The sequence below is a fragment of the Chlamydotis macqueenii genome, chromosome 1, assembly GCF_036417535.1.
Source record: "Chlamydotis macqueenii isolate bChlMac1 chromosome 1, bChlMac1.mat, whole genome shotgun sequence".
Classification (NCBI taxonomy): Eukaryota; Metazoa; Chordata; class Aves; order Otidiformes; family Otididae; genus Chlamydotis; species Chlamydotis macqueenii.
In genome coordinates, this window is record NC_141556.1 from 144979320 (window position 1) to 144991776 (window position 12457).

Genomic DNA, 12457 nt, shown 5'->3' on the forward strand with positions numbered 1-12457 from the left:
CACTACACAGGAGTGCCCTAGGTACTGTCTGTAATTACGTGCCAAATGTCACTGCAAGAGGTGTGAAAGAAAGTTGTTATTTCATATAATTCAGAAAATGCCAGTTTCCAGGCTAGCTAGGCTTCCTGCTTCTTTGTTGTGCTGCGTCTGGATTTCCTATCTCTCTCTCAGGCTTTTTTCCTGGTGAAAGCATGCACTAAGCCAGTGGCGGTGTGAAGTCTGTAAATCTGCTGTTTCCCTACTCATGAAATTTGCATGGCTGTTGCACTGCCAGACACTGCCTGTGTTTTTAGAGCTGGGAAAGCTAAATCAAAATAGTCACTGTAGTACATCGCGCTAAGTGCAGATATAGCACATTTCACAGTAACAGTTTACCTGGCTGCCTTCCTTTGAAAGAAATTGTCATTTTTAGTAAGTAACTGCTAATTTGTGTCTGGTAGCCTTGCCAGAGTACTACCAGCTGTGCTGTCCCACAGCGCTGCTTCAGAGGTGCTTGGGGTGTCGCACTGACGATAGGTGCAGAGGTGAGGGGACAGCGAAGGAGCTGGGCACCCAGTTAGTGTTGTGCTTTTAGTGTTGTGCTTCTTACAGCACAGTGCAGGTGAGGACCAGATGTCTCTCAGGCTTTTTTTTTCCACCAGCCTAATGACAGGGTGCTAGAGGGTTTGAAAATGCTCCATCCTGACAAAGAAAACTGTGTTCTGTGTCCCCATCTATCTACGCACGATGTCCCTGCAAGCAGCAGGGTTTTGATCCACTTGCATACTTCATCATGCAGCCACATTTCTCCAAGCCATTGTGCAAAGCAGTTGATACTATCCCACATGACATCCTTGTCTCTAAACTGGAGACATGCATTTGACAGATGGACCACTCAGTGGATAAGGAATTGACTGGATGACTGCACTCAAAGAGTTGTGGTCAACAGCTCAATGTCCAGGTGGAGACCGGTGACAAGTGATGTTCCTCAGGGGTCGGACAAGCACTGTTTAACAGCTTTTTATCAGCAACATGGACAGTGGGATAAAGTGCACCCTCAGCAATTTCACCAAGCTGTATGGTGCAGTCAACATGCTGGAGGGAAGGGATGTCATCCAGAGAGACTTTGACAGGCTGGAGAGGTGGGCCCATGAAGTCGGTGGGCCCCCTCATGAAGTTCAACAAGGCCAAGTGCAAGGTCCTGCACATGGGCTGGGACAATCCCAGGCACAAATACAGGCTGGGCAGAGAATGGATTGACAGCAGCCCTGAGGAGAAGGACTTGGGAGTGCAGAGGGTGCACTCTATCCCACTGTCCATGTCACCAACAAAGATGTTAAACAGGGCCAGGCCTTGTTTATCCAATTAAATATAAGCCTGGCCATACTGTCTCGCCTTAACCACAGTGAGAAGCAGAATTAATGCTCAAGCAGATATTATATTATGTATAGGATCAGAGGTCTGTACCTGTTAAAGCCCATAAATATGAAAACGTTGGTAGTAGTTGGAAGAGTTGTGCATTTACATTCTAACTGAAGGTGTAAAACTACTTCAACTGCAGCAAGATTAACCTCTGTTATACTATTACACAAAGCATATGGGAATGCTGTGCCATCCAAATACCACATGCTCCTATCTGTTATCATTTATGTTTTGTGTCATAAGTAGAGTCATGACTATAACAAGAAAAATGTTATCAATCTTGTACATTTCATATCTCATGATAAAGTGGATCAATCTATCTGTCTGTGTGTGAATCTATCTATCGATTGCTGTATCTATCTGTCATGTTTTAAGGACCCAGTAAACAGAACAGAACAGCCTGCTACCTAAAGCCAGGTCTCTGCTACTTAAGATTTACAATAACAATGTAAATCAGAACTGTATCTCTAAGAAAGGAGGATGAATGTGAACTCAGGATTATGCCTGGTCAGAAGAAAAGACAAAAAAAAACTCTCAAGGGAAAGGATACAGTAGCCTGATCACTCACTCTCAGCCAGGAGCAGGAAAGACCCAATTCTGGGAGCTCCCAGTACATGTCAAGCCCGGGACAGGTTTCAGAGAACAGTTTGGGCTGACCTGGAAAGCCACAGCAATGTTGGAGCAGCACAGAAAGTTTCTTAATATTAAGCATAAACTCAATAACTTTGCTATATTTTTTTGTAAATTTATTCCATGCAAATTTGTATTTTCAAATAAACAAGTCATTTTATCTCTCAGTCTTGCTTAATGCTACGTCTGACTGTGACTAGTATAACACTGGCTTGACATGACACTCTCTCCCTGTTGTTGAAATCATTATTCAAGAGTGGAGAAGGACGTCTCTGGCCCACTAAACTATGAGATTTGTAAAAACACCTGGCATTACCAACCCCTGAAATGCAGATGTTAGCAAATTTTGAAAAAGCATCTTTCTTGGCAGGAGTCAGCTTGAGTCTTTTAAGAAATGGCAAGATAATGAAAGAGTGACATACGTGAGTCACTGCAAGATGAACCTGTGAATGTCAGGACCCACACAATTCTTGCTTTCCTCGCTATGGATTTTTTTTATAAAACTCATAGAAACACATCAATGGTTGAGACCCATATCCCTCCTTCAAATAAGGGAAATGTGCATGGACACACAGATCTGCATAACTTCTGTTTCCAGGGGAAACTGGGATGTAAAACACAGGAGGGAAAAAAAAAAAAAGAGAAAAAACAAGACATAGTGCCTTCTTTCTGCGTAAGTGTGTAGCGGCTACTGAAATATACGGGAAGATGGCCACGCTCAACAAACAGGGGACTACATCCATTCAATTCACCAGGCTTCAGAGAAGAGAAACTCTCTGCTCCTCCTTCCCCCTTGAAACTTAACCAAGACTAAGAAGTTCAAAGAAAAGAAAAGCAGCTTTTCAATGAAATTATTCCTTGGGGCATTATTTTTTTACCTGCATTCCCAAGGTAATTAAATGTATTTGATCACTGCCTGCATGCCTGTGTCTCTCCTGCCTCCCAAACATGGTCTGAAACTTTTCGTCAATTTCAAACATATCAAAACCTCTGATTTAAAATTCCCCAAATCTCCATGAAAGCAGATGACCAAGAAGGACCCTCCGAGATCCTTCCTGAAGAATAGCAGCGGGTGGCGGGGCGGAGGACGAGCCACCCTGTGCTCAACTTCGGGAGATTCCTTCACGGGAGCACACTGATGCTGACCTGCTGCACCTCGCTCCTTCTTAGGCATCTCCTTGTCCAGCCAGAGGATGAGAGTCTGCAGAAAAGCAACCTTTGGTGCTGCCACTTATAACTCTTTCCTATCCTGTAAAGTTTCTTATTTCCTTATTACCATAATATTTTACCTGGGCTATGTTTGTCTCTAGCTGTAACCATTGGTTTCCAATCCTCTGGTCCTTTAAATAAGGCTATTTACTTGTGTTACTGTCATATTTGCTATTATTACTTCTTTTTATTTTTTTTTTTTTGTGATCTAAGTTTCAGACATAGCTCTAGCCACTCTATGACTGCTTAATTTGAAGTCAAAATGTACCTAAAATAGTTTCTCTTTTCTTCCTTGGGGCTTATGATTTTATCTAAATTGTGACTGCTTCCAGCCCGTTTCTCATTTAAGATGTAATTCTCTGTCTGAATAATCTATTAATTTTCTGTCAGTTGTGTCATATGGGAGTTCTATAGTCTTACAACTAGTTTATCCAAGGCTTAGTTTACCAAGCTGTTCTGGCTATCCTTATACACATGGCAATGGTCAACTGAAGAACTCCTTGTTTGCTGGCTGCTGCATTCAGATAGAAGTATATGCTTTTGGGCAACTTTTTTACTCTGAATGACATTGCACACGTAAATCATGTTTTTAATAGGCTTAGAAACACACGTGGTTTTCCTTTAGGAACATGAAAATGTTTCAGCAGTGGAAGTATGCCAGGGTTACATTATGTTTCAGGCAAGGGGATCCACAACATTTCAAATTAGAATTTCTGGAGAGAAGCCTTGGCAGAGGGATCCCAGGTATGGGAATGTTATTGTCTCTCCTCTGTAAAGAGAAAAGGATAGATTTAGAAATGTAATAAAATCCAAGATCATCCCCAAGACGGAGTGCCAATGCAGGCATTTCCTGGCATGGCAAGGGACTGTCCTCCCTATACACACATGCATGTATCTCATGCTGGATGCTTCTGAGAGGAAATGCCCCAAATGAATTAAGCCAAAGCTGAATTTTCCTCACAAATGTTCTTCTCTTAAGTCTCCTGTGCTTAACTGTGCAACAACTTCTTAGCAATAAGCAGTAGTTAAGGAGAATAACTTGATTTATATCTGTCCTACTTCATAGTCAAATACACAATTCATTATTCAAATATCCTGTGCTCAAGATGAGGTATAACTGGAAAGGAAAAAATGCTGACTAAATGCCTCCACAATTGCATCTGTTTCTTGTGAGCAGCTGGTGGCAATGAACTGTTATTAATTTTATTATGTATTTCGTAGTTGCCAGAAGCAAGCTGGACGCAAAGCTCTAAATAACAAGGTGTATAGAATAGAAACGGCTTCCCTGACGTTGGCTGCATCTTCTCAGTAAAGGCTCCCTTTCTTTCTCTCCCTTTTTAATCTTTAATCCCCTTAAGCCAGTGAATATTCCTGTTATTCTCAGGATACAAAAACAGTCTGAACTCTGGAATCCTCTCCCATGATCCCACACGGCTGGGCCACCAAGACCAAACATGAAGTGTTGCAGGAGAGGCGACCTACTCCTACTCCTTTCTGTTCTTGCGTTCCTCATGTAAAATCCACAGTCTTTCCAGCACTCTTTTTATCATCAAAAGCAGGAAGTAAATACTACAGACACAATCTCTGCAGTACTAAAGTCTTCTGTGTAAAGCCTTCAGTGATTCCAGGCCTGTGATGAATGGCTTTTTAATGCATTATTGGGTCATCAGAGATGTTTAGGATACCTCATTGGCCCCTGAAGAGAAAAGGTGACAGTACATGCCAATTTTCTTCTGGTTTTATTTCATATCCAATGGTCTATGAACTGGATTGGAGTCAATGAAGCATGCTGGAATATTGTACAAATCAAAGTGCCTATGTAGAAATAGGTCATGTACAACTTTCTCCTCCTAACAAATTTATAAGCAGTACTTTTAGGCCAGCAACAGTGAAGGCTATTAACACGGTGTTGGAAAGCACAATGGTTCTGCAATGAGACTACTGGGGGCTGTGGCAGACGGGTAAGGATAAAGCAACACCCTGCCCCATTCCTGAAAAATTGCTTGTGTTAGTGACCAGAAAGTCTAAGAGCAGAGAGTTCGTCTCTGTACAATTGCTTCATTATTAAGACTGAAAAAGTAATTTTGCAATGAATAGTGCACTTGATTAATTTATCACTTTTTTGTGTTCACAGTATATACAGAAACAGGTCACAATTACCTCTGACTTACTAATTGTTGGAATTTATATGGCACATCTTGTAAGTATTTTCAAACCTCTTTGGATTCATTCAATTAGAAATTGAAACCGCTTTAGTTAGCTGAAACTAGTCCCAAATTATGCAGGATTGCGAGTGACCCCAGTAAATTTAGTATCTCTTCCCTGGTGGTCTAGTGGTTAGGATTCGGCGCTCTCACCGCCGCGGCCCGGGTTCGATTCCCGGTCAGGGAACATGTCTTTTTCCCCTCGGCAAAGCGTCTTTGGAGCACGATATTGAGTGCTAAAAATGACTAACGTGGTTTAACGCCAACCAGCAAATAAGTACCATATAATAAGTACTTGTCGCTCACCCTTTCCAGGTGGAATGGGGGAAAGAATCAGAAAGAAAGGAAAACTCATGGGTTGAGGTGACAGTGTACTAGGACAGTGCCCCTTTGGGGAAGCAGCACGCGGGGTAAGAGGGCAGCTTAGGACACAACATTTGTTACACAGCTCTTTGAAAGCTTGAACTCCTTTAAGATTTTCTGTAAAGCCTTCTTTCGGTTATGAGTCAAGTTCTTTCTGCATCTGCAGTTTAGATTCAAATATTATCATGTGAGATGAAAGAATCAACTGGAGTGACAGTCCTGTGGTAGGAGGTAGTGTCAGGATGTGAATGGCTCATCTGATTGCCTGCATCACGGCCACAACATCTGACAAAGGTAGAGCATCATTTGGTAACTCTATCTATCCTTGTTTACAGACATTAGGCAACCTGGAGTCTATCACCTCTGTTTGTGTTTTGGTACAATCACGGCCAGAAATTCCCATTTCTTGCCATTTGGAACTCAATTGGTTTCAGTCTCTTGCTGTTGGTTCAGTGGATGAACAATCTCTACACTAACAGCAAACACTTCTTCATGGAGGTACTTGCCACACTTGACCAAGTCATCTCTCAAACTTCTCTTTAAAAAAATAAATAAATTGAATTTCTTTATTCCCTTGCTATGTGAAGCATGCTTTCTAGATCTCTGGATTATTTTTAGTGCTATTTCCTAAGCCCTCTCTAAACTCCCTTCTTTACCGAAAGTTAAACACCAAAATCGTTTAAATAATGTCACCATTTTTCCCCCAGTACTATATATAGAGATAACACCATTTTTTTTCAGTCAGAACGGATTTAGTTGAATCAAATGTTGTTCCTTTTTGAAAAACCATAGATTACAACTCATCATTGCATCTAGGTTTTAATACTGAAAAACCTGAGACATTAATTAAAAAGATAAAAAGTTTCTACAAATCTAAAACTGATGTTTGAATTTACTAGAAGAAGGAAATGAAAAAGCAGGAAATCTTGCAAACTGATGCTGATCCCAGCTTCTTAAACAGATTTTAGGCAGCAAAACCCTGATATTTCTCATCTCACTCAGTAAGAAAGTCTGCTTCCTACAGAGGGACTCAAGGGTAAACTAAGGACAAAGATCTTGCTGTAAATTACTTTTTTTCTCTCTTTAGTGGATTTAAATGAGATGTTTATTATCGCCTTAACATTCTTGCAGTAGTTTAGTTCTGTATAATAGCAAAGCCAGTAGTAAGTTAATTAAAAGAGCTATAATGTCTGAAAGAAGTCAGCAGGTTTCTATGGGTTGCTGATCAAAGGGAAAGTAGTTCTTTTTTAATTGTGTTTGTTTCTTGGTATTTTAGATACAGTATGTCTGTAATCAGCTACAATATTTGCCATGATGACAAAATTAGATAAAACCAATCATTTGAAATAAAATAAGGTTGGAAATAGAATTCACGCACACACACACAAAAAAAAGCAACCCATCAACTTAAGAAAAGCAGACCAGCAATTTATAAGAGCCACCACAGGCCGTTCTAGAACCATAATATTCTGTAATCACACCACCTCAACAAGTTAGGTTAAGAATGAGTAAAGGAGGACAGAAGTGATGTGGATCAGTACTGTTCTTTCACTTGAGAGGTGGTGGTGATATATTCCTGTAATAACGCCGTTCTAGTTGGTGCGATGAAGCTATGGCTGTACTGTATTTGAAATGCAGGGAGTTGTGTGCCAATGATATCCCCTGATCAGTTATGTGCACATAGATATTTTTAATGTCCAGATCAGTGAACTATTCAACTCTGACTATATACTTACTTTACTTTCATGTAATTGCTTTTTGTTTGTGTCTTTACAGAATGGTAGCATTCTATATGATCTATATTCTGAAGGAAAATGAAGCACAATTTTCATTCTTCTCCATAATGCCTTAGCAAAAAAAATATTTCAGACTCTGAAAGACTCTCTCTGAAAATGTTTTTATACTCTGAAAATTTCAGATCGCCTAACTGGTTTTCTCCTATGCTTTAAACTACTCTCCCTGTTCAAGTGTGAATGGATTTCTGAAGTAGGGGGGATTTTTTTGTGGGGTGTGGGGAAAGAAAAGGTTGTAATTTGTCACACATATTAACAATGGACACAAAGAAGAGGGAGATATAGCTAACACAAAGACAAGAGAGATTTCCTTAGCTCCCTGTAATCTTTCCTGTGAATAAATTTATTGTATTAAAACAAATGCCGTTAATCTGTGTCCCAAGGTAAGCTATAGAAAGGAAAACACAGACTTCTGAATTTTTAATCTCTTAAACATAGATACATCATTTTGTCTGTCTTGCCTACAAACTGTAGAATATTATCCGCTTTACACAGATGTTTTAGTAAACACTTTGTACACTTTTCACAAAGTACTTTTTGCTCTTTCAGGTAAACTAAAACTTTTGTCAAGAGATCTTAATTTGAAAAGTTTTCAGTGGGAAGATTCTGAGGTCAAACTGGGCACAGAAAGAGAGAAAATAAAACATTGTTTTAAATCTATGAATCTGACTTCTTTGATCTAAAAAAAAAGACATTTCAGCACAAGTCGTGTTTTGAAAACACTCTGGATGTTTACTGGTTTTCTGATAAGAAATGAAGACAAGTATGAAAGTCTGAAAGGTCACAGCAAGAAAGAGTTATCAACCTCCATGCACTTTTTATTTTGGAGTCACTTGCAACTATAAAAGCTTTTGCTCTTAAAACCCCTCAGTGATAAGCATTTTTGATGTGCCATACTGATTGGGCAAGCAAGGTAAAAGGTGATTAATTTGACACAAATATTACATGAGTCTTTTGTATTTTCCATAAAGAACCTGAGGCAATTTTGTTTCCAGTACAGTCATCTTCAAACGTAAACCTATTTTAAGTCAGAGTGTGAGAAAAAGAACTTAAGCAGTAAGAAATTCTGTGAACAATTTCCCCAGTAAATGTACCCCTACATTGCACTGATAAAACCTGGCAAATTAGGCTGATTTTTGCTAATTAACTAATTAATTTTTGCTAATTAATTTGTATTCCACAAATACTCACCAAATTATTTATGTAAAAACCCCTACTGTCTTTGCACACTGTTCACTTTATTCATTACTCACACACTGGGATGGGCACTACATGATAGAAGTGCCTCATTGATTCTACCTATTGAGATAGTTTTTTAAAAGCTAAAAAAAGGTGTGACTAACAATGAAAAGGAATAACAAACTACGATTAGGGAACATATTCCCTTGCCTGCATGATTAGCCTTGGTGGCAAGAGGAAATGGGTTTCGTACCTAAAGCAAACCAAACACCTGTGCCAAAGATAACTTTAGAAAACACTTGAAAATAGCAAATATTTGATCTGGAGGAAAGAAGAAGATCTTAAGAATTCATAAATATTCTTACGGTTGGTACTGGTGTCTTTAATGAATTTACACTGGTTAATTTACTTCCGATTCTGCACTGATTGGGAATGCTGAATGAAAAAATACCTTGTAGTTGGAGTGAGCTAGCTGAAGAGTAAGCCAGGCTCCTGCCATGACCAACAGTCCTGAGTGTATCTTAAAGCTTTTGGCTGCATCAGGCAGAAAAACACATACAGAAATGGAGCTATTCTGGACTAATTTATGAATACAGTATTTTCATCTACATAAAAGAGTGTTCACTGCAAGAGTACAAGAGAGCTGTCAGGAGAATCAGGCAGTGAGGTAAGAAGAATAGCTAGAAGTAAGGCATAAGTCAGGCAAATGTTTGTGGCTTTTACTTCACTGACTTTAAACAGTCAGTCTCAACAGACAGTCTACAATAACACTTTGTCCAGAAAGACCAAATTTTGTGAATTCACTAAAAGAAGGAGCTCTACTATTGCCAGTAAAGGGTCTCAGGTACAGGAAATTGTTCAGAGCAAGCAGATGAAGAAAGATTCCTGCTTGTGCTTCAGAAAAATAGCTGATGTTTACAAAATCTCTACATATTTGCCAGTTTCCTAGAATAGTAATCACAGAATCATACATCTAGTAACCATCTAAAATCCTTGTCTTCATAGCTGCTCGCCTTCTGGGCAAGTATGGCTAATGCATGCACAGTTCTGCGGCTCAGAGTAATGTCATGTGAATATCCCACCTACAATAAAGACATACCGCCTGGTCTCGAGATGCCTCAGAGAAGGGAGAGATCTAGTTTTCCTGGGTCACAGATACTAAGCTATCAAGATGAATGGGGTATTTCTGTGAAATCATAAAATTCTTGCTTAAGAGCTCTTCTGAAAAATGCCTATGTGTGCTTGAGATTAGAAATGAGCCTTACAACTTCATTTATTTGAAGAATTGCAAAGCCATTAAAAGTGACACTATTAAAAAGAAAAAAAAAAAGAAACTTTCCATCCAAAGCTGTTGAATTCTTCTCCTCTGATACAAGCAACTAAATCTCTCCTATAGCTAAGAGAAGTAGCATTTTTCTAATATTGTATCTTATGCCGGTAGTGGGAACATAGCCAGGGGCAGCATGGAAAATAGTTGCCTAATTTTAAGTTCCCAATAGCTAATAATAAACAAGTGCTCCATATATTATACCAGTGTACTTTCTGGAAAATTTCCACCCCTCTCAGTCAAACTGCACACAAAGATTCATGCAAGAAATACCATCATAGACTTCGCTATGAAATCTATAAGGAAAATTCCCTCCCCCGTATCTGTCCATGGAGATTTCTTCTCTCATTGCATAGGCTATACCTACACCCAATTTCCAGCAATGTCTGGAATGGGTAATTCTTTTTAGACCTTCCCAATTAGAGCCAGGGAAACAATATGTGATTAATATCCCAGAAGAGCAGGTAGTAGCATGGAACGCAGAGACTGCGGAAGCCGGGTCATGCAGAGGCCTCAGTGACAGCGAGGTGAAACAGACCTAAAGTGTTCATCATATGCTGCTGCGGTCCAACTACTGTGCATTTTGCTACTAAGCCCAAAATAAAAATTGTAAGCTGTGACAGGAGAACATGGCTAGAAAAAAAAAACCCTCAGGAAATGTAAACCTTGTAAAGAGTACTGAGGGAAATGCTGAAGAGAGCATGCCTTGGCAACCAAAATAATAAGTATAAAGATGCCACCACACAAGAAAACACACACTGAAACCTTTCCCAGCCTGTTACCTGGAATCTGAAACATCACTTTCCTCAGCCCAGTTATGACAGTGTTGAACACTGCTGTACTTAAGCATTTCTTTTACTTTATGGAGACTTTAATGGGACTGCTCGTATGTGGAACCAAAATTAAAGCATTAGATTGCTTAAGAGAAATTGCTGGGTCAGAAGCAAAGATCTTTGCATGTTCTTGTTCTATTTGTAGACCAAACAGGGCATGCTTACAAAAAGAGCAGAATATTTTCCACCCTGCAGAAAGAAGGTGTAGATTTTCTACAAGTTAAACAAGTTAAATGCCTCTTCCAGCAGCTTCTGATTAGCTTTCAGAAATAATTGTTTTTCCAACAAGGTGTGTTGGGAATTTGGCTCCTTTTCTATTTCTCTTCTCCACACCCACGGTTTAAGGCTTTGGCACGAGAAATTCATTGTGCTATATACAGTCACAGTAGCATCCATAGGACATTTGGAAGCCGCTGTTGTGGTGAATGACTGCAGTTAGATGCATAAGCTCTGGAACATCGTGTCTGACATTAATTTGAATACAGCAATAGGCAAAATTAGAAAGCAGGCAGCTGAACATTGCAATTCACCAGGATATAAAGTAGATAGCATCAGCACTATATCCAGGAGCTACTGGGAGCTTTTGGGTCGGATGACAAACCTCTTCTTCCACTTTCACGCATTTTTAGAGGCTTCTATGTTGCTGCTCACGGTGGCACCTGTTGCTATCTTGAGTCTCCTAGAAGCCATCAGCATAATTTTAGTGCCCACCACATACAATCTTATCCCAGAGTAACATGTCTGCATTTGAAGGAGCAGAGAGGGCTGCAGGGGTAGATGGTTAAAGAATCTAAAAATAAAACCTTTCTTTCCCTATATGGAGGAGAGACTGCTGCAGCTTCCTTGCCCTCCCTTTAACCAGTGTTTGCTGCTGAAACGCTGCATTCATGTCACTGAGATTCAGTGTCAAGCCGAGCGTTTGCCACCTATATAGGAGCTTAAAATAGCACAGAGGCTGACAGAAATACCTTGAAGGCTGACAGAGGAGTAGTTTTCTGATGTATTCTACTCTGTTTTGGGAAGTTTTTATTTATTTAGAATGATATAAGCACCCTGGGGAGGGATATGGTTTAGATTTACTCTAGTCTGACCCAACCACAGTGTGTCTGAAATGCAAAGTAGCATTGAGCTCTCCCTAAGGGTCTGGAAATGGTGCAGCTCTATTGAATGATAGATTTTTAGCATTTCTCCTGTGTGGATCCCACTTGCTTGATGTAATGCTGATTAAAGCAAGCACATTTCCTCTACAGCACTCTTATTCATCCCTCCATAGCCACTTACTGCAGACACTGTTCAGGCTTTTAATTATTTTACTAAACAGAGAACATTTTTCTTGGAAGTGTATCATGAAATTTTAATGACTGCACTTTTAATTCCAGTAGAAAGACCTCAAATAACAGCAAAGCCCATGTGAAATTCCACATAGCTTTTAGCTTTCCTTCCACAGCACCAAGAAGATGGTGGGGGCCCCAGAGTTACACGTACTGCTGTTATTCTCCTCCAGTCATAAACCCCAAG

General features: G+C 39.8%; 1 non-coding gene across 1 annotated transcript; it reads left to right on the top strand.

The window, feature by feature from the left end:
• Window positions 1–5559: 5559 nt before the first annotated feature.
• Window positions 5560–5631, top strand: TRNAE-CUC (transfer RNA glutamic acid (anticodon CUC)). Its single transcript has one exon. It is a non-coding gene; the product is annotated as a tRNA-Glu (tRNA).
• The last annotated feature ends 6826 nt before the right edge of the window (window positions 5632–12457 follow it).